Source organism: Elephantulus edwardii, unplaced genomic scaffold, assembly GCF_000299155.1.
Source record: "Elephantulus edwardii isolate Elephantulus edwardi_28Jun2011 unplaced genomic scaffold, EleEdw1.0 scaffold00143, whole genome shotgun sequence".
Taxonomy (NCBI): Eukaryota; Metazoa; Chordata; class Mammalia; order Macroscelidea; family Macroscelididae; genus Elephantulus; species Elephantulus edwardii.
In genome coordinates this window covers 7391524-7411950 of record NW_006399893.1, presented here as the reverse complement: position 1 = coordinate 7411950, position 20427 = coordinate 7391524, and positions in this window count along the sequence as shown.

Below are 20427 nucleotides of genomic sequence, written 5' to 3'. Positions count from 1 at the left end.
CTTCTCCTTCAGTAAATGCTCTCCCACTCTGATTTCTTGTTCGTCCAACTTCTGAAGAGGTCTACAGCAATTTTTCCTGCCCATGGGCCATGAACTCTTGTAAGTGGGAGGAGATGCAAGGTGAGAGCAAAGGGCATGTATGTTCAGGTGAACCCCAAGCATTGAAAAGGTAACACACTGTGGTCATGTATGCACAGCTATTTTCCCAAATTATAGAGTGGTTAACAAATGACCTTTTAAATGTTATTGAGTACATATATTTGTTTTGTTTTTATTCCAACCTATTGTCTGAATCAGCAAATGATAAGTGTACAAAATATTATGTGAAAAACTGTGAACATTATTAAGATTAAAGAGCCTTCATAATTAAAGAATCATGACTTACTGCTTGTATTCTCCGGGTGGTACAAAGACTTAACGTACTCCACTACTAACCAAAAGTTTGGAGGTTTGTATCTAACCAGAAGCACATCAATAGAAAGGCTGGCAGTTTACTTCTAGTATCAGATCTTGGAAGTCTATGGAACATACTTCTACCTCGATACAAATAGGGTTCCCATGAGTCAGAATCATCCTGGTAGAGCTGGGACTGTGTTTATGCTTTACCTCCATTTAAGACAGAATATAAAGGGCTTCTCAACACTCCAGTGCAATTTTCAGGGTCTCTTCTGACATCCTTTGTTGGTCTTTTCTTTGTCTTCTGACTTTTTAGAGACATCTTTCTTTGTCTTCATGGATGATGTCCTTAGTCTCCTCTCACAACTCATCTTGTCTTCAATCATTCGTGTCTAAATGATTCAAACCTATTCTTAAGATCATTTTTAAGTTCAGATGGGATGGACTCAAGATCATATATTGGTTCTTATGGGCTTATTTCAATTTTCTTCAACTTCACTTTGAACTTGCACATGAGCAATTGATGGCCTGTTCCACAGTCAGCATCTGGCTTAGTTTTGAGTGCTAATATTGAGCTTCTCCAATGATTTCTTCCACCGACATAGTCAATCTGATTCCTATGCATTTCATCTGGTGAGGCCCATTCGCTGTTTGTGGTGTTTCTTTTTTAAAAGTATTTGCATTGAATAAATCATTGAACATAGACAATGTAATCATCCTATTTCCATTCTGTGGTGCACTGAGAAGCCAAAACAAAGGGAAGAGATGCTGAGGTAAAAGATTTGAACAGAAGATATCGAAAGTTATCTAGGGACAACAAAGCTAACTATTATAACTAAATGTACAAAGACCTGAAATTGGGGAATAAAAAAAAGAAGAGCTTGCTCAGCATGTCTCAAGCTGAAGGGACTAAAAAACAAACTCAAGTCTCAAGTCACAATACATTGGGATGGCAAAATCTTGAATGAACTAAGAAACATCAAAAGTACACAGTCACTGTGCCAAAAAGAATTAGCCAACACTAAAATATTTCAAACACTAAAATATTTCAAACACTAAAAACAAACACTAAAATATTTCAAAAATTCAATGATAATGAAGAAAGAAATTCAAGTTGCACTGAAGATATGGGCAAAAAATAAGGCCCCAGCAATGGATAGGATACCCACTAAATGTTTCCAGTGACAGATGCAACCCTGGACCTGTGCACCAGTCTGTGCCAGAGAATTTGGAGGACAGCTGCCTGGATGATTGACTAGAAGAGGTCAGTGTTTGTTCTCATTCTCAAGAAAGGTGATCCAATATAATGTGGAAATCATCGAACAATATCATTAATATAGGATGCAAACAAAATATTACTGGAAGTTATTTTAAAATTGCTACAACTGTACATAGAGAAGAGCCAGATATTCAAGCTGGATTTAGAAGAGGCTGTAGCACCAGAGATAATAATTGCTGATGTCAGAGTGAGCCTAGGTGAAAGCCAAGACTAGCAGAAGAATGTTTATTTGTGCTTTATTAACTATGCAAAGGCATTTGATTATGTGGATCATAACATATTATGGCTAACATTGAAAAAAATGGAAAGTATAGAATATTTTATTTTGTTCATGGAAAACCTATACCTATACTCAGAGGCTGTTGTGCAAATAGAGTGAAGGAATATAATGTGGTTTAAAATTAGAAAAAGTGTTTGTCAAGGTTGTATCCTTTCTCCATATCAATTTAATACACATGCTGAGCAAATTATTTGAGAGGCTGAACGCCATGAAGAAGAATGTGTTATCTGGGTTGGAGGAGGGCGCATAAATAACTTTCGCTATGCAGATGACACAACCTTGCTTGTTGAAAGTGAGAAGTACTTGAGGCACTTACTACAGAAGGTTAAACAATGCAGTCTTCATTATGGATGGCATCTTAACATCTAGAAAACAAAAACTTTACCACAGGACTAATAGACAACATCAAGATGGACAGAGAAAAGATTGAGACTGTCAACAATTTCATTTTATCTGGATCCACAATCAATACACTTGATACTAGAAGCCAAGAAATCAGATAACTTATTGCACTGGAAAAGTCTGCAGTCAAAAACCTCTCCAAAAGAAGTAATGATGTCAGTTTAAAGACAGATGCACCTGATTCAGGCGATGGTCTTTTTAGTCACTTAATGTGCATCTGAGAGCTAGACAATGATTAAGAATGACAAAAGAAGAATTGGTGTCTTTGAACCGTGATGTTGAAGAGTGCTGAAAATTGTGCAAACTGCCAAAAGAAAAAAAAAAACCTGATGTGTCTTAGAGAAGATGCAGCCATCTTCACAATTCCCAACCCCCTCAAGTCCATCGCTGCAGTCTCTGTGGCAATCTACCTGATTGAGGGTCTTCCTCTCTTTCACCACCCCTCCACATTTCCAGGTATAATGTCCCTCTCCAAAGTCTTTCCTCAGAGATAGTACTGTGCATTTGGATTTATGGCCTTGTAAACTGAGAAAATAAATTTATGTTTGCTAAAGCAAAGAAACTGAACAGATATACTTATGTTACTGATACAGATATATCTATATCTATCTATCTATCTATCTATCTATCTATCTATCTATCTATCTATCTATCTCAGAGATATGTTTTGTTATACACAAAGAGATACTTACATTATTTCTATAATAACAGCATTAATTAACTAAGACCAAAAGATCCTTTAAAACAAACTTTCTCAGTGTAATATGTCATTTGATTTCTTGTCTACAGCTTCAATGGGTATTGATTGTGGTTCCAAGTTAAATGAAATAATATTTGACTTCATTTTCCCTCCTACTTCTCAATGCTGTTGCTTCTTAGTCTTTATTGAAGATTTGTGTTTTCTTTACAGTGACATATACTCTATACTGAAAGTTGAAATCTGTTCTTTATCATTAAGTGCTTCAGTTCTTTTATAGCTAACAAGGTTGTTTTATCTCTGTATAGTAGACTGTTGAAGAGCCTTTATCCAAGCCTGAAGTCCCATTCTTCTTCATATGATTCATTAGATTCTTTTCTTACCATATGAAACGGTGAAAATATACAATTCTGAGCACATAACTTTCCTAATTTTAAACCATGCAGTATCTTTTTGTTCTGTCTGAAGTCACATTGGCAGCTTCAAGGATTTTGGTGTTCTTGATGTTGAGGTATAATCCATATTGGAGACTCTAGTCTTTGATCTTGCTCAATAAGTACTTCAACTCTTCATTTTATGCAAGCAAAGTATTACTGGCTATGAAAAGGTATTCAATTGTGTGGATCTTAAACAAGTATCAGCTGCAATGAGAAGAACAGGAATTCTAGAGCACTAATAGTGCTCAGTTGAAAATAGTCCACAGCCCAAGAAACAGTAATTCAAAGAGAACAAGGGAACACTATACTGTTTAAAAATCGGGAAAAGTGTACATCAGGGTTGTATCCTTTCTCCACACCTATTCATTCTGTATGCTGAACAAATAATTAGAGAACCTGGAGTATATGAAGAAGAATGTAACATCAAGTTTGGAGGAAGACTCATCAAAAACCTGTCATATGCAGTTCACACAATCTTGCTTCCAGAAAGTTAAATAAATAGACAAACATTATAAAATCAGACATATCAATAAAATTTTTTCAAAGAGATTTAACAAGAATACTTATGTATTTTTTAAAGGAAATTTATGTCTTATGTTTCACACAAATAAGTTTTTTAAAGAAGACATAGACATATATATTTATTTTTAAAGAAACATAAAAAGAATATATAAATATATAGATATATATTTATGAAGGTACTATAACAAGTAAATTACATATATGTGTGTGTATATGTGTGTGTGTGTGTGTGTGTGTGTGTATATATATATATATATAGAGAGAGAGAGAGAGAGAGAGAGAAGAAGAAGACTATATTTTAAAATAGACATAAGAGAATATATGTGTATGCATGACTGCTAGGAGAAAAAAGAGGTTTGCCCTGGTGCTCCTTGGAGTCAAGGATTCTGAAGCTTCGTCCGACATACTTTGGGCATGTTGCAAGGAGGGACTGGTCCTTGGAGAGGAACATCATGTTTGGGAGAGTTGGGGGACGGCGCAGGAGAGGAAGACCCTTGATGAGATGGACCAATTCTGTTAGTGGAGTGGTGGGAATGAATGTGTTTGAGACAGCCAGGTTGGCACATGATAGAACAGTTTTTATGGCTCTTGTACATAGGGTCGCTATGAGTCGCAAACAACTCAACAGCACGTAATAACGACAACATGTATATATCTTTAAAGGAGACGTAACAAGAATATATATATTCCAATATATGTATTATAAGCATAAAAAGTATATATTCAGAGGAGACATAACAAGAAAAGAATATGCATATTTATTTTAAAGAATAAAATATATTTCAAATGAAACATAAGAATAATATATATATTTTTTAATGAAGCCATCAGAAGAAAATATATATATATATAAAAGGAGATATATGATGATTATATATACATATATACATATACATATGTACATATACATACATACATATATCATACATATATGCATATGCGTGTGTGTGTGTATACATATGGTTTGAAATACACAAAACAACTTTTGTTTAAATTGTGCTCCTTGCCTGTGCTTCGTCAATATTGTATTGTACTCCTTTCACTTGATTTGCACTTGCCTTATATATTTCCAGAGGGCTTTGGTGATGTATTCCCTGGGGAATCGCACTGCTAACCCAAAGACAACCCTCCTCTGGTGATCTGAATCCACCAGCCTCTCTGTGCGTGAAAGTAGGCAAAATCCTGGGTAACATGCAACTCCCTAAAGCTCACAGGAGGGTCAGCTCTGGGCTCATCCCAACTGGAAGGAAGTGAGATATTGAAAGTTTGTGTATCTCTCTTCTCCTTTAACTTTTCTCTAATTGTTAACCTTTTTGCCCCTTAACATGCTAACATATAATATGTACCCTACAAAAAATGTGGAATGAATAGGTCTTTCAGAGTCACCCTGCCTAATATTATGTCTTCAAGGAGTCATAAAATTTTTGTTTATGATGCAGGGTGAGATGGTTATTAGGGGAGTTTAACCCACTTATGTTTATTGTGTTAATGATATGTTTGATTTACTTCAACATTTAATATTGTGTATTTTTTATGGTTCCTTTCATTTTCTTTTGCTTTTACTGTTCCCATATGGACCTTGAGTTCTTTGATTAAATATACATACAAATTGCTTTGGATAGTGTGCGTGTTGTTTTTATTCCACTTTTGATTGACATCTGGCTTGTCCTGCAGCTGAATGAATTCACGCTTTTGGCAGAATAACTAGAATTTCCATTGCAGCTGCTGCATCCCAGGCTTTAGGCTCACTTGCCAGGCTACAGTAAATTATGTCTGCGATCATGGGTTTCTCATCCTTGTTTATGATCTCACTTGAAATAATTTATTCCCCTGCAAATTAAACATATTTGTTACATGGTGTAGTCATCCCCTCAGTTATTCTCCTGTCCTAATCATAGAACAATGTTTACGGACTATTTTTGCACCCAGCGTAGAACTAAGCAAGTTAGGAGAAGTATAAAGCAGCATCTTGAGCCGTTGTTAAGGGGCTTAAAGTGTAATTGGGAGAACAGAATGTACATCCATAAAAAGGTAAATAACTCAAAAGTTAAAATACACATCACCCAGCAATAAGTAGGAACAAATTCCAAATGGAAAGCATAGACAGGAAATACTGTGGATTAACAAGGTCAAAATATTGCCCAGGATTTAAAAGTTCAGAGAACTTTTCCCAGAGGGAAGAAGATTCCAGCCAGACTTTTAAGAATAAGGAGACGCTGTTGTTGTTATTGTTTGCTATCGAGTTGTAAGTGACTTGTGGGTTTTCAAAGGTAGTAAATCACATAAGACGTTATTACCCATCCTTCTCCCACACAGCAGCTGGTGGATTCGAGCCATGTGCCTTTGGGATTGCAACACATCTGCTTGCCACTTAACCATAGGCAGAGAGGGCAAGAAGAGAGGCAACTTAAGTTATTTGAAGGCTGTGGACAAAATTATAGAGACATATATAAGGCATGTTGATGAGAGAACAAGCTAATGATCATGTTCTGTCAGAGGGGTCATGAGGTTGGAAATGTTCATTAGGGGAAATGTTCATTAGGGGAAATGATTCATTGCACAAACATATTTTAAAGACATTAGTGCCCAAAGAGCATACAAAGGTGCATTTAGGCTCTCTATAGAGACAGAGACACGGCAAAGTTGTGTCCTAATGGCTAAGGAGGAGGTCGAGTAGATGAAGGTTTGGAGAGATGGGATGGGAGAAATATTTTCTGAGCAGAAGAACCTGAAGCACAGAGGCTTCAAGGTAGAGAGGGCGTGCTGCCTTCAAGAGATGCAAGAATGTCGGTGTGGCCTCATACGGACTGTGAGCATGAGGGTCTGTGTGGAGGATGTATAGAACCAGCGATGGGTCAGGTGTCACGGCTTGGGTCCCACAGGGGGCACCTGAACTTTATGTAGAATTCAGAAATCACCCGGCGTCACTTCAAACAGGCTAATAGAGTGTACAGAAAACTGATTTTTAAGTAGAAAGATTAAGCCAAAACCCCAAACCAGTTTCTGCCTGGTTGGCTCTGACAGGATTATTCCCTGGGTGTTGGGGAAAAGCTGTACTCCAGGAGTATTCAGTGTATGTTTTTTCAGAAGAAGATTCTCAGGCCTTCCTCTAAAATGCTTCTGGGTGAACTCAAACTACCACCCATCTCTTAAGAGTTGAACACGTTAACTGTTTGTACCACCTACGGTTGTTGCTGTTATTATGTGCCATCGAGTTGTTTGCAACTCAGCGCGACCCTATGTAAATTAGCTCTGAACCTTGCCCTATCCTGAGCCAATTTCATTGTCTCTGACAAAGCTAATGATATTTCTCCAGTCGTTGAGTCAATGCATCTAATTCTAGGCTTTCCTCTCCTGCACTGTCCCTCCACCCTACCAAACATGATGTCTTTCTCCAAGGATTGGTCCCTCCAGGAAACATGCCCAAAGCATGTGAGACAGAGCATCAGAATCCTTCCTCTAGGGAGCAGCTTGGTTACACCCTCTCAAGGACAGATCTGTTTGTTCTCTTGGCAGTCCTCAGTAATTTCAACACTCATATCCAGCACCACAACTCATAGGCATTTATCCTTCTTCTATCATCCTTAGTTGTTGCTCCCTGACTCATAGCAAGTAATTGGGAAGACTGTAGCCTGGATTAGACAGACCTTAATCTCAAGACTGATATCATTGCTCTTCACTACTCTAGAGAGGTTCCTGACAGCAGACTTAGCCAATGCAATTCATCTTTTGGTTTCCTGACTGTTAGTACTAAGTGGATTGATTTTGAAACCAAGCAAGCTGAACTTGTTAACAATCTCAATATGAACTTTCAATGGATTACATCCCAACATCAAGAAAACAAAGGTCCTCACCACGGGGCCAATAGACAACATCATGATAGGTGAAGAAAGAATTGAAAGTGTCAATAATTTCATCTTACTAGGATCCACAGTCAACATCCTTGGTACCAGCAGTTAGGAAATCAGAAAATGTATTGCTTTGGGCAAGTCTGCTGTCAGGGACCTCTCCAAAATACTGAAGAAAAGATACTGGCTGTTTGAACACTAAAGTGTATCTGATTTGGTCTTTTCAATCACTTGTTATGCATCTGAGAGCTGGACAATAAATAAGGATGACAAAAGAAGAATTGATGCCTTTGAGTTGTGTTGGAGAAGTGTACTCAATATCTAATGGACTGCCAAAACAATGAACAGATATGTCTCGGAAAAAGTGCAGCCAGAGTCATCCTTGGAGGCAAAGATGATAAAACTCCATCTCTCATATTCTGGACATGTTGCTAGGAAAGTTGAGGGTCAATGACAGAAAGAAGATTCCAGTGAGACGGATTGACTTCACCAATGGAGTAAAATGTGTTAGAGATGATGATGACAAAGGATAGGACAGAGTTGAGGTCTGTTGTCCATGTAGACGCTATGAGTCATACTGTACTCAATAGCACTTAACAACAAACACCACCAACTAGGGAAACTGAAGGCAGGAAATATGCTAAGAGACTATTGAACTGATTCAAATGAAAGGATTCAAATGTAGGAACTGCATGCAGACAGTGAAAGCGGGCAGATGTTTGAAAATTGAGTGCTGTTTAAGTACTACAGCCTCAGCCATAGGTGGACCAAGGGCCTAGGAAAAGCGATTCTCAGGGTCCTGATTTGGAATAATTGGCTGGAAAGTATCACAGCTCATTACTACAGGAAATGCACAAGGAACAGAAACTTGTGGGCAGGTCCAGAAGAGGTTATGGGGCCAAGATGAGATAATTTCATATGTTCAGTATGCATAAATGTTGACTTTCATCATAATTTTCATGGATATAGGACACTAGTTAAATGAGTAGGTCAAGAAAATATGTGTAAGTGCACAGACTTGTTGATGAAACAAACTTTTCTTTAGCTACCCATCCCATACATGGCCTAACAATTAACAATGATAAAGTTTGTTTCTGTAACAAAGCTTCCCAAAGAGAGGGTGATTTGGATGCTTTTCAACAAAATAAATTCCTTTCTCCTCAGATGACATGTGAACTGATGTCATTTCTCATTCCTTAAAGGAAAAAAAGAAAAAGGACTGAACTTGCTGTGGTTTGCAGTATTCCGGTGATGGCATTCTTCCTCGGAGTAATCTAAAAAAAGACATTGTGAGCACACTCTCATGTCCTCTGCCAGGAACACGTGCCGGCCCCGCGTGCAAGCCTTTCATATTTGGCCATTTAGATAATGGTTTCTGCATGAACTTTTCATAACATTTATTTACTGCCATAAGTGACTGGACCAACTGCTGTTGGAAGCCAGGAATCTCGTTCCTCAGCAGTGAGATTTTTCTCTAGATATTATCGACTTTAAAAAGGCTGCTCTGAAAGGAGTATTTGCTGTCAGTGTTTCAGTGAGAATATGAAAAAAACAATGCCCTGAACATCTCAATTTTGAGTTTTCGCAGTTCTGCCTGCTAAAGAAACATGTTCCCCTTTTCCAAAAACATTGCCCTCTAGCTATAAATATTTAGACTCTGCAGTCTCAATTTTCTGAGGGTGTCTTGACCACCTTTCCCTTCCCTTACCCTGTGGATGATGTATTCACACTCTTAGGTCAACTTCTGCAGCAGAAAAATGGGCAGAGACTGCCAAACACACAAGACAAGACTTTCTGTATGTTCATCTCTGTGAATGATAAAACCGGCCTGGGACTGATTTGTTGATGAGGACTGGGCCACAGGATATGGCTTGTGATGGCACTCTTGTCCATTACATGTCTTGCCATGCTGAGTTTTTCACCTGCTCCTTCAAAGGCAGTTGATGGTGACTGAAAAGTCTGAACTGGAGGTGGCTCTGCAAAGCAGGCCTCTGGAGCTGCTGAAATCCTGCCACCCCCTCTAGTGCTGTGTGCTGAGGTGTGGGGTTCCCTCAGGTTGAGCTGGTTAAACTGGCTGAACCACAGGCTCTCAAAACCAGTTGTCTGGGCCTTGTCCTGGGGGCTGTCTCCTGCTTTGGCAAGAAGCCGTGCCCATGTGCTTGCCTTCATCTGCACATCCTCCATGAGTGTCAGGCCTGGCCAGCAGGACCAAGGAATAGCTGTGGGCAAGCTATTGGTGCCTGAGCTGGGCTTACACCAGTAGGCTGGGATTATAGGGCAAATTCCTGGACCCTCTTAATTGGTAGTCAGAAAATGCAGAATGACGAGCTGCTGACGAGGACTTCACAGAAAGGTAAAGATGATGTACAGCCGTGCGTTTACTCTCATAATATGATCTTCTTGTTGCTGGAAGGGGAAGGGGGAGGGCTCCAGGGAGTTAGTGGAAGGAAAGAAGAGAACTGAGACCTTTTACTACAAGGAAGCAGAGGAATAATTTGTTGTTGACTTTGCTGCTTTAAAAAGTAAAATCAGATCTCTGCTGTCTCTATGACTATAGATGCACAGTGCTGTCAGTGATCCCACGTGTAAGAAGACTCCCAAAGGGTTCTTTTTTTCTGTATAATTTAATTGTCACAGTATCTATGTCTATACGCTGAAGGGAAAGTTGTGGGGGTAAAGTGACAGATGAAGCAAAATCCATCATTAAGAAGGGCATAGAAAAATGGGGAATGGTTTCCAGTAATGGGTAAACATTAGGATGAAGGGCGGCTTGGATTCTTGGAAAGTGGTTTAACCACTCTTGCGTCTCTGGTATCTACTACAGTGCATAACGGCTGGCTATTATTTATATTTGCTGAAGGTTGTGTTTGGCTGTAATAAAAAATGAACTTGTGCCGTTTAGTACACATTAATAGTTTGAGTGTGTTGTTCGAAGGGACCAGTCTTTGGAAAAAGACATCATGCTTTGAAAGGTGGAGGGACAATGTAAGAGAAGACAGCTCTCAACAAGCTGAATTGACAATGGGACTGTAACAATGGGATCAAGTATAGCAGAGATAAGGATTGTACAGCATGAGGTAGGGAGTAGATCCACTGCTCATGGAGTTGCTATAAACCTTTATGGCATGTAACAACAATGTAACAATAAATGATATATAAACATAATGATCAATCCTTTGGGGAATGATCATTCGTTAATGAATTCTCTGGCTTTACATTTTAGAAGGATCCACTGTATGAAACTAGAAGTACAGCCGAAGTAGCAGGCTGATTTAAACCTACATTTCCATATTTTTCATGGATAATGTAGAAAACAGGTTATTTACAAGTGAAATGATACAGTGTGTTGGTAGCTTTTAGGAAGATGGGCAGTTATTTGTCATAGAAAAGTTTGCCTCATTAGTTAAAAGACTGGAAGCTTCATCTCCCTACCCCAGTAAGGATGTGATTTTATTTACAAGAATCTCCACTAAAGTGACTCTGGAACATCTTGGCAATCTCTTTCTTCCCTTTGAATCACGCTTTAGTAACCCTCAAGAGGCCTCACATTTCACTAACATAGGAGAAACCTTCGTAAAGTGTAATGCTTTTCCAAACTCCACTCAATTTCTCTTCACTCCACAAGAGTAATAATATTCTGTTTATCTCAAATATGCTCATTTAAGATTTTTATTGTGGAATATTTAACATGAGAAAGTCTAAACATAACACAGTAAGTGTCTGTTCATTCAGTTTAACAAATCCAACATAAATAAATTGAAGACCCTGTGTACCTAATCCAAATTCCATCTCACACCCTCCAAATAGGCAGTGATACAAGCACCATTTTAATTTGGTCATTATCATTTATCATTCCTAGTAGCTATATCTAATATGTATGCATGACTACCCATTATCTCATATTGTTGTTTTTGTATTTTCAACACTGTTATAAATGATATCATGCATGTTGGTGTCCAGAGACATAATGCATTGGTAGTTTGAGTCCATTGTGTGTTCCATGACAAAAGATGAGCCATTGCCTCCTGTAAGGATTTACATCTTGGAAACACAATGGGGGGGGGGTCTGTGAGTTGAAATTGACTATCATATAGTGACTTATTATGTATGTACATTTGCCCAAAGCTTGGAATCTTGACTATTTTGATTTTTTATTGTGTTGGTAAGATTATCCATGATGATGAGGTTCCATTGTGTGTATTTCTACAATTCATTTATACTGTCTGCCGTTGATACTTAGTTTGTTTCCAATTTCAATGTCAAGGGTACAATCGAGGTAGCTATCAACATCAGAGCTTGGTGCAAACATGAGCTCACTAGCAGAAGATTGACCAAGGAGGGCTGGTCTCCCAGGTTTCAAAGCATCTTATCTAGAATTGTGCTTGAGCTGGATTGCAGCCAGGTGCACTAAGGAATAATTTTGTGCAGAAAGACCCTGCAGTGGAATGTCTTTACCTTGCTACTCTTCCTTTTTTGTGAGCAGAAGAGAGACCAGCTATTGGGGGCAGATTTCTATGGTGTCAGCTAGAAAGTAGGAACATAAACTGCATAACACAGAGGAGTTTGGAAGCTACAGAAAGTTTAGCCTCTTCATGTACGAAGAAGTCTCCAAGCCAATTCACTTCTTACCAGGAAGCATTGAGAGAGCTCATTACTGATTGAACATTCTTATTTGTCATTACAATCCAATGTTTTTTCTATTTGGCTTTCTCTTTCTCTTTAAATTTTTACTTTATACTGGTTTGCTTACAAAGTTCATATACTTTGTGTTTCACACTCTTCTTCATTCACATTGGTTGTCATACAATCATTCTCATTCATTGTGTTTTATAAAATTATCATTGGACTATGCCTACCATTATCCTGCCCTTCCAGATCCCCACTGAATCTTTCCCCTTTCCTTTATCTACCCTTCCCTCCACCTAATAAAATCTGTGACCCTATTATTTCCCCCCCACCCATCCTCACCCTTCTGTTCCCACTCTACCCCACTTGGATCCTCATACATGTTTTTACAAGTTATCCTTCTATTGCTACGATAATAGTCTTATGCAGTATTTCTCCTTATGAGACTAAGTTAGCTCACTCAGCATAATGCTCTCCAGTCTCTCTCAAGATATTTAGCAATTTTCAAAATTGTTGCTTCTAAGTACTGTGTAGTATTCCATCATGTGACTGTTCTACAGTTTCTCAATCCATTCGATTGTGGCTGGCCATTTAAGCTGTTTCCATGTCCTTGAAATGGTGAATAACACTGCTAAGAACATTTTAGTGTATTGCTCCCATGATCATGTCTCCTTGCACATATCTGTGAGGGTTTTGAAGTATGTAGACACTTAGGGAGCCAAGCAGTCAACAATCTCAATCTCTTCACCATCCACCCTGATGCTGCCAATTGGTCCAGTGGTGAGAATCTTTGTCTTCTTGACATTGAGCCTCAATCCATATTGTAGGCTACAGTCCCTGACCCTCAGCAGCAAGCACTTCAGGTACTCCTCAGTTTCAGCAAGCAGGGTTGTGTCATCTGCATAACGCAGATTGTTGATAGATCTTTCACCAATCCTGATGCCTCATTTCTCTTCTCATAGAGCCCAGCCTTCCGGATGATCTGTTCTGCATACAGGTTGAAAAGGTGTGGAGACAGGGCACATCCCTGGCATATGCCCTTCCCAATTTTGAACCATGCAGTGTTTCCTTGCTCTGTTCTGACGACTGCTTCTTGGTTCAAGTATAAGTTTTGAATTAGCACTATCAAGTGTTCTGGGATTCCCATTCTTCTCAAAGTCAGCCGTAGTTTGTTATGGCTCCACAATCAGCACTCTTGGCACCAGCAGCCAGGAAATTAAAAAACGTATTGCGATGGGAAAGTCTGATGTTAGGGACCTCTCCAAAGTACTGAAGAGCAGCGGTGTGTCCCTGGAGACTAAGGTGTGTCTGGTACAGGCCATGGTCTTTGCAATCACTTGTTATGTGTCAGAGAGCTGGACAATGACCAGGGATGATAGAAGGAGAATTGATGCTTTTGAGCTTTGGTGTTGGAGAAGAGTGCTGAGGATAACATGGACTGCTAAGAAAACAAACAGATTCATCCTGGAGAGGGTTAAACCAGGCCGCTCCTTGGAGGCAAGGATTCTGAGACTTCATCTGACATACTTTTTTCATGTTGTAAGGAGGGGCTGGTTCTTGGAGAAAGACATCATGCTTGGGAGGGTAGAGGGCCGGCGCAGGAGGGAAGGCCTTCTGGGAGGTGGATTGATTCGGTGACTAGGGCAATCGGGATGAGTGTCAGAGACAATGAGATTGGCACAGGACAGAGCAGAGTTTAGAGCTGTTGTACGTAGGGTCACTATGAGTTGCAAGTGACTTGACAGCACATAACAACAACAACAATAGACATTTAGGGATAGAAATAATGAATCAACACAGTGGTGCTTAGTAAAATTTTACAAATTTCCTCTCAAGTCATTGACTTTATACCCCAACCAATAATACGTAAGAGTTCATATTTTTCTACATCCTTTTCAAAAATTGATATTGAACAATTTTTCCCCAGCCTGATAGAGTATATGAGCTAAGTCCACGGAGAAGTTTTAGGTTTTAGTCTCCTTGATTATAATTGAGGTCAAATACAGTAGCTTGTAGTTACAGATCATTTTGTTTCCTCTTTGATGAATTATTTTTTTCTACCATTAGACCCTTTTGCTCCTGTTATAGAAGTCAGTTGGATAATCTTGATACTAGATCTTGACTCTGTCACTTATGTACTTTAGCTTTGTATGACTTTTAAAAATCTTTATAAAGGTCTTTTGGTTAACAGAGTATACCTCATTAACTAATGACATTTATAATTAATAAAACTGGTTTCCAGGAGGTTGGGTTTTTGTGTGTTTTTTAAGTTAAATCTTTGGCATAATGGATTTTGTTCTGATTAATTTTTTCTGTTTAATTGAAAAGTGTATCTTTTCTTTTACTCAAAAACTCACTTCCAGTGACTCAATTCTAATTGAGAACAACTTTTCATTCTGTTTCCAACGCTGTGCATCTTAATCGGAAGAAACTTCTAACTGCTGGTGGGAGGAGAATGGGTAATCTTCTTCTGTGCGATTAACTGTATCTGAAAACCCACTGGAGGGTCAGTTAGGAGTCTTTTCTGACTCAACAGTATACAACAACAACAAAACTGCTGGAGACATCTGACCTTTGGAGAGGTCTGGTAACCTAGCAGATAAGGAGTTAAGCCTTCTGACTCAAAGGCTTTCTGTTCAAATCGATCCGCTGCTCCAAGTGAGAAAAGATGGACAATCTCCTCTTATGTGACTGACCACCTCTGTAAACCTGCTAGAGGATCATTTATTAGTTGGTTCCAACTTGATGACACATAACAACACACGCTTTCAAAATATTATCTCTTTATCAAACTCTAATGAAATGTACTTTAAATAGAATTTTAATTCCCATTTCTCTCAATATATTTATTCACCAGCTTTATTTGATACATCTAAATGACTTTTTAAAGATCTATCTTCCAATTCATTACTTTTGTTCCATAATTCGGTTGGAAGCTCTAAAGTGCAGGCAAGGCAGGGCCTCTTTGGTGGCTCGAACCAACAGCTATTCAGATTGACCAGCAGCTCTGCAGGAGAAAGATGCTCTGTCTGCCCCCATTTAGTTTACAGACTCTGAAAACCCCTGGAGGCTCAGCTATGAGTCAGTTCTGACTTGATGACAATGAGCGAGTAAAACTCTCTTATTAATTCACTCTTTGAATGATTTTGAGTTTTTAATTTCAATGATTCTATTTTGGTAACTTACCCATTCTTCCCTTTTGACATGGTGAGATTATAAAGACTCTGTATTTGTATGAAAATGGTAGTTATGCAAAAATGAGATGACCACATCAGATCACAAAACAGAGTGACTATATAATTTATGACTTCCAAATTACATTTTGATGTAACTTCAATATTCTATCATTACATAATTTATAAAACACTGAAAGTCATGACCAGGCAAATAGACACATAACTTTAATCATAGCAGCCAGCAGTACTCTTGCTTCACAGAGTTCACTCATGCCAAAATAGTCAGTAGATTTTTTTAAATATTGTTATAACTTCAAAGCATCAGATGATGATGAAGGTAATAATTGAGGAATAGCTATATTCCAACAATTAAGTTTTAATTTCATTATTTTTCAAAATTACATCATTTTTGTTGTTTTTATAAAATACAATATATGAAGTCCTAAGGATTTTGCCTGCTCCTATGCTTTTTATTTCCACAAGCTCATTTTGATGGTGACCTGTTTCCAGTGTAAGTTTGAACTGAGAATTTCTATTCGGCTCACCTTTATCAGCGGGACTCCTGAGAGCTCTGGTAGAGTACCTGCTCTTGTATATTCACTTTTACTATACACCATGCAGTGCTACCAATTTAGGACAATAGGTAGTAACTATTTGGCAGTGGTTTTCCAAAATGTGATATTATATAAACTTGAATTTCACGTGTTCATAGGTTAAAACAGCATGAAACAGTTTTTAGTAGGGGAGGACAGGGTGGAGAGGAAGCATTGGCAGAATTAAAATTTAAAAGAACAGCTCATCTAGTTACATTTTTGTTTCAGATAATCAACTTTTTAAAATGTTAAGCTGTTCCATGAAATATTTGTCTATATATTTATTTATTCAGTGGCTAGAGCAGTACATAGATAAGAATAATCAGGAATTCAAGCTGGATGCAGAAGAGTTTGTGGAATGAGGGCTATCATTGCTGATGTCAGATAGATCTTATCTGAAAGCAGAGAATAGCAGAGAGATAGCATAAAGAGAATTACTTGTGTGTTATTGAATATACAGAAGCATTTGACTGTGCGAATAATATTAACTTGTGCATAACTTTGAGAAGAAAGGTCATTTCGGAATCTTTAATGATGCTTATAAGGATCTTGTAAGTAGACTGAGAAGAGTTGTTAAAACAGAACAAGGAGATAACATGCAGTTTAAACCAGGAAAGGTGTGTATCGGGGTTGTATCCTTTTATCATATCTATTTAATATGCTAAGCATATATTTGATATGCTGAGTAAATATTCTGAGAAGCTGGATGGTATGAAGAAGAATATGCTATGAGGATTGGAGGAAAACTTTGATACATTACAGAGATGACAGAAAGTGAAGAAGTACTCACTGATGAAGATTCAAGGGCTTCAGTATGGACTATACCTGAACAGAAACAAAATCTTTACAAGCAAATCGATAGGGAACATCAAGATAAATGGAAATACAGTCTGAAGTTGTCAATCATTTAATTTTATTCGGATCCTCAATCAACATCTAATGAAGCAGCAGTCAAGTAATCAAAGGATGAACTACCTTGGGCAAATTTGTTTCAGGAAGCTTCTTTAAAATCTGCAGAGTAAGGATATCTTGGTGAAGTGTGTCTGATTGAAGCTATGTTATTTTCAATTGTTTTATACACTTGTGAAAATTGGACAATGAATAAAGAAGACCAGGAAGGAATTTATACCATTCTTGGAAAGAAAGGTATAAATGTGTTTTGTCTTGAAATTCATTGGCCACAATGGATTGTAAGTCAGCAGTTTGCTATCTTAGCTGCCAAGTTTGGATATGTTAGCCCCTGCAGGCTGTGAGCCAGCAGCTTGTTGTCTGACCTGTTGATCTTGAGTTCTTGAGCCCTTGTAACTACATAAGAGAAGCCTGCCATCTCTTAATATATACACAAAAGTAAACTTCATAGACTTAGCTTCTCTAGAGAGACCAGCCTAAGGCAATGACTCACTAAATAACACAGTTAAGTAGGACCAGATATCTTAAATAGCAAGCCTCTATCTGTTTCCTTTCTAGCTTATTTTTTTATGGTGATAATCATTGAAGAAGTACAAAAGGAGTTTCTACTCTCAGAAATGAATGTTCCAAATAAGTTATTTTCTCTGGAAAACTATCCAACAAAGATTTCCTAGCTTACAAATTTTTAGTACTGAGAAGAATGTAGCATAGCAACAAGATAATTAATTCCTAAGTTGTTCTTATGTGTCATTGAGTCGAGTATGACTTAGCAACCCTATAAACAACCGATCTAACCCCTATCCTATCCTGTTCCATCCTCACCCATTTGACACACTTCAACTCATTGTTGTAGTCACTATGCCAAACCATCTTGCTAAGGATCTTCTCCTTTGCTGACTCTAAACCTTTCCGAGCATCATGTCCCAAGAGAGGAATAACCTCTCTTGACAACAGTATGTGAGGTAAAGCTTCATCATCCTTGCTTCCAAGGAACACTCTGGCTGCACTTTTTCTAAGACATACTTATTTGTTCTTTTGGCAGTCCATGAGACAGGTGTTCAGGACTCTTCTCCAACATCACAATTTAAAGGCATCAATTCTTCTTCTGTCATCCTTATTCATTGTCCAGTTTTCTGAGGCGTTAATACCTGATTGAACAGACCATGGCCTGAATCAAGTGCACCTTAGTTTTCAAACTAATATCATTACACCTCAGTAGTTTGGAGAGGACCCTGACTTCAGACCTTTCCAGTGTATTATGTCTCCTGATTTCCTGACTGTAGATACCCAGGGTGTTGATTCTGTATCCAAGTAAGATGAAATTGTTGACAATTTCAATCTTTTCTTCATCCATCATGATTTTGTTTATTGGTCCAGTGGTGTGAATTTTTGTCTTCTTGATGTTTAGATGTAATCCAATATTGTAGATTGGTGAAAATACTGTACTGTAGTGATAAAAGAAAAAAAAAACCAACAACCCTCCAATGCACCCCCAAAATCAGTTATGAGAGTTTATTAGGATAGAGTATGCTTCTGATAAATTCTGCCAATAGGGTTCAGTTATTGTAGCTGGCATGTCTGAGTGACATATACTCAGGAATTCAGTAAAAATACTTGGGCAAAAAGGTTTGGATGTAGATGTGTTAGACAGGCCTTTGCTATAAGAGAGTAGAAAACCAAAATGAAGCTCATTGCTGTCAAGTAGATTCTTACTTGGGATAACCCTCCACCAGGCTTCCAACCTTATAAATCATATAGGAAGAGACTCCTCGTATTTCTCCCATGGAGTGTATCAATTAATTGGTTAGCATCCCACTTTGTAACTCGCTCAACTCTCACCAGGACCTTAGAGGGAGTGGAAAGGGACCATGACTATTGTGCTGACATAAAAACTAATAGATTGAGAGTGTATTCACAACCCCAGTTAGTGCCCCAGGACTCTCCCTACCAGAAAGACATAAATTTAAATGGAAATCAGTAGCGCACTGTCCAGCCCACAACTCTGTGTTCTATTACTTCACATATGAAATATTCAACAACTGAGAGACAAAACAGATAGTAGAGAAACTGCACAGTGATTAAAGGAAGATGAACGGCTGGTAAAAATTTAACCTAACCATGTCCCGATAAGATACTTGAATAATTACGCTCTGTGCTCTACTCAAGATGAATGCTGCACATGAATTGATCTTTTATCTTGGACCTTAGTTGTAGACAGTGTAGTTTTTCAGTGATTGTATGATTTGGGGTAAGATGCACCTATAAATACAATGATGGCATATTTATCTTTTCCATCTGATTATCAATTGAAAGTACATGAGGTTTTAAAAATCAGATAGATTCCCATTCAAATCCTAACTCTGCCATTTGTTCCATAGCATAAAATTTCTTTAACTCAGTTTATTCATCTCTAAAATGCAGAGGATTCTAGCAATTTCCCAGAGTTGTGATGTAGATTAACTGGGCTTTTGATATACAAAATGCTTGACATTTATAGCTTCTTGAATGATAGATGTGTCTTCCCTTTGTTTGACTTTCTTTTTTCATTCAGTTTTTTGCTTGAGCCTATAGATAGGGATATGATAGGTGTTCCAGCAAAATGTAGAATTCTCATCTGGGAGACCATGTTCTAATCCCAGCCAATGCATCTCATGCCCAAAAACCACCTGTCTGCAGTGGAACTTTCTTTGTATGTTGCTGTGACATTGGAAAAGCCTAAGCAGGTCTTCTAGACTGAGATGAACTAGGTTGAAATATCTGATCATCAACTATTGAAAAATCAGTTAATAGAAACTCTGTGAATCATAATGGTCTAATCCCCAACCCATCGTGGCACAAGATAGCATTTCCAGGTGATATTGTGTTGAGAAATGCTGTAAAAATTCTCCAAGTTTTGGTGAGAGAAAGTGCACCATGGATGCCTAACCACAGTTTTGATGTGTACATGAGAAAGGTTAGTGGTAGAATTTTCTCTTTGGCCAAGTTATGATAGATTGAACTCTGTCACTGCACAAATGGTATTCGCATACCAGAGTGATGTTACAAAGAAAAAGAATGGTAAACTTCCTTAACTCTGTTGTTGTTGTTGTTGTTATGTGCCGTCGACTCATTTGCGACCCATAGCGACCCAATGTCTAAACCCTACTCTATCCTGTGCCAATTGCATTGCCTCTGACACACGCATCCCGATTACCCCAGTCACTGAATCAATCCACCTCATAGAGGGTTTTCCCCTCCTGCGCTGTCCCTCTACTCTACCCAG